The sequence below is a fragment of the Prionailurus viverrinus genome, chromosome A3 (assembly GCF_022837055.1).
Source record: "Prionailurus viverrinus isolate Anna chromosome A3, UM_Priviv_1.0, whole genome shotgun sequence".
In the NCBI taxonomy this organism is placed as follows: Eukaryota; Metazoa; Chordata; class Mammalia; order Carnivora; family Felidae; genus Prionailurus; species Prionailurus viverrinus.
The window spans coordinates 10,240,871-10,243,833 of record NC_062563.1 but is presented as its reverse complement, the minus strand read 5'-3'; the positions used below and the strand labels follow the sequence as shown (position 1 = coordinate 10,243,833).

At 42.9% G+C, this 2,963-nt stretch overlaps 1 long non-coding RNA gene across 1 annotated transcript; it reads right to left on the bottom strand.

Moving 5' to 3' along the window:
• Positions 1-2,031: 2,031 nt before the first annotated feature.
• Positions 2,032-2,452, bottom strand: LOC125161566 (uncharacterized). The gene is made up of 2 exons (XR_007150671.1): positions 2,383-2,452; positions 2,032-2,151 (listed from the first exon to the last, which is right to left on the bottom strand). It is a non-coding gene; the product is annotated as an uncharacterized LOC125161566 (long non-coding RNA).
• Between the last annotated feature and the right edge of the window lie 511 nt (positions 2,453-2,963).

Below are 2,963 nucleotides of genomic sequence, written 5' to 3'. Positions count from 1 at the left end.
AAACATTAAAAAAAATTTGTTTTAAGTTTATGCACCCCCCCCACACACACATCATAATTGGCGGTCTGAATTTGTATATGAGTAAAGTGTAATGTACCATAAAATAACAAACTGTCACAGCTACCCGTGCCATCATCCCCTGCTGGTTGGTTTGCATGTGGCATCTCACTTAAGTGTCACCAAGTCAGTAATGGGATCCCAGGAACTCACAACATGCTTCTCTGTTTCTTTTGGCCTTTCCCACTCGACTCGCCCACAAAGGCACTCCAAATACACTTACCATTTAAGTATAAAGAGAAAGCTCATCGCGGAAACACAGTTTCAAAACAAGCCCCTTGGGGCGCCTGGGTGGCTCAGTCAGTTAAACATCTGACTTTGGCTCAGGTCATGATGCCACGGGTTCGTGAGTTCGAGCCCTGCATCGGGCTCTCTGCACAGAACTCACTTTGGATCCTCTGTTCCCCTCTCTCTCTGCCCCTCCCTTGCTCCTGTGTGCCCCCCCCTCAAAAATAAACATTTAAAACAAAAACAAAATAAGCCTCTTCATATCTGCACTCCCACCCCCCACCCCCACGACAAGACTGCAGCCCTGAGCCCCTTGCACACAAAACTCAGGCATGGCTGCGGGCTCCTTGATCATGATCCCTTTTTTGGGGCTCTGATCAGTTGCACGGTGTGGCCAACATCGTATAAATCATGGCAGTGGGGGTCTAAACGTGGTATGTGTGACCTCAAAGGCCAGGATTTCTCAGATTCCCTTGAAATCTGTTATTGAAAGTCATCTGATTTTCTTTAACGAAACATAACTGATCTCACAGAGAAAGCTGGGGGAAAGCTAGAGTCGATCTACAGAAAACCCTGCTTGTCTTGTTTCTTGGGAACTCGGTCATTCCCCCTGTATGAGACACACCTTGAGGATAGGAGCGGCCACAAGACACGATGAAAATAGGGCGTTGTGGAGGAAAGCGGTCATTCTAAAGTTCAGCCTCCTGTTTCAGCATTTGGGAAATTGATACGTATATGTGCACACACGTACACGGACTGGTGAACTTTCCCCCTTGTGTTTGGACTTAAATGGAAGTTAAAATGAGAATGACTGGGAAATTAGTGGCATTTGATGAGAGTATTAAGGAAACTGCCCGCTTAGAAAATCACGCTGTGGGGCGCCCGGCTGGTTCAGTAGGTGGAGCGTGTGACTCTTGATCTCGGGGTCATAGGTTTGAGCCCCACGTTGGGTGTAGAGATTACTTAAATATAAAATCTTTTCAATAAAGAAATCATGCTGTGATGCGGCCATACGCTCGGTCTCTGAAACTGGTGGGGAGAGAGCCCTGGGCACTCAAAAATTTCCAGGTCTCTGCCGAAACAGGGAACTATTCCTTGTACTTACAGTTCATGGCTAAAAGCAATTAAAACGCTTCATTCTTAAGCATAAATGCATCATTTGTTCTTAGTATTTAAATCTCTCAAAAAGTATATAGGTCAGGGGCACCTGGGTGGCTCAGTCGGTTAAGCATCCGACTTTGGCTCAGGTCATGGTTAAGTGCCTGACTTCGGCTCAGGTCATGATCTCAAGGTTCGTGAGTTCAAGCCCCGTGTCGGGCTCTGTGCTGACAGCTCAGAGCCTGGATCCTGCTTCGGATTCTGTGTCTCCCTCTCTCTCTGCCCCTCCCCCCTCTCAAAAATAAACAAATATTTTTTAAAAAAGTATAGGTCAAACTCCCTGTCATCGTGTATTTCTTTTGGGGCAAAGAATTGAAGCCCACTCTTCCTTTCTATTTAGATTTTTCATTTTTGTCAAGAGAAAAAGTTAAACAAGGTGAGGAAAGCCAAGATTTGTGATGCAATGCATCTTTTCCCTGTTCCGCAGAGATTTATCGCTGAGCACACAAAGTGTAGAAGAAATGAACAAAAGATTGGAGCTGAAAACCTGAAGGGCTTGCTTTTTGCCCATTGAGCAGATAACTAGAACTATCTGCATTATCTATGCATATGGGGTTTTTATTATTTTTACCTAAAGGTGGCTCTTTCTGGTAATGACAAACGTGTTTTAAAAAAAAAGAAGAAGAAGAAGAAGCCTGGTTTTTCTCAATACACCTTTAAAGGTTTTTAAATTATTTCACATCTGGTCAAGTTGAGATTTTTAAGAACCTCATTTTTTTTTTTTTTAATTAACGTTTATTTATTTTTGAGACAGAGAGAGACAAAGCATGAATGAGGGAGGGCCAGAGAGAGAGGGAGACACAGAATCTGAAACAGGCTCCAGGCTCTGAGCTGTCAGCACAGAGCCCGACGCGGGGCTCGAACTCCCGGACCGCGAGATCATGACCTGAGCCGAAGTCGGACACTCAACCGACTGAGCCACCCAGGTGCCCCAAGAACCTCATTTTTAATTTGTAATAAAAGTTTACAACTTGTGATGTGTTCAAAAAAGTCAACAAACAGCAAGCACCTGTTTAATAAATGTGTTAAATTAAAGAAAAAAAAGAATAAATTCTCTTGGGGGATTCTCTCCCATCTCTGTAAGCAAAAAAACAAAAAACAAAAAACAAAAAACAAAAAACCAAACATTATAAAATATCAATAATAAAGTTAATGCAGGCTCATTGAAGAAAATCTGAAAAATAAAACCTACCCAGAATCCCACTTCCAGAGATAATTACAGCAAATGTTTTGGTTCATTTTCTTCCAGTCTTTTTTCAAGGTGGGGAGGGAATGAGGGGGGATTTACAAGAATTTATTAATCAAGTCTCCACAGTTGGGAGTGTTTTTGGATTGAGAAGCAAAATATATTATAAAATGAAAATACTCATTCAGTCCCTGTCTTTAAAAATTTTTTTTTTTAGTGTTTATTTATTTGGGAGGGGGGAGGGGGCACAGAGAGAAGGAGAGAGAGAGAGAATTCCAGGCAGGCTCTGTGCTGTAAGCAGCAAGCCTGACATGGGGCTTGAACTCACAAACCG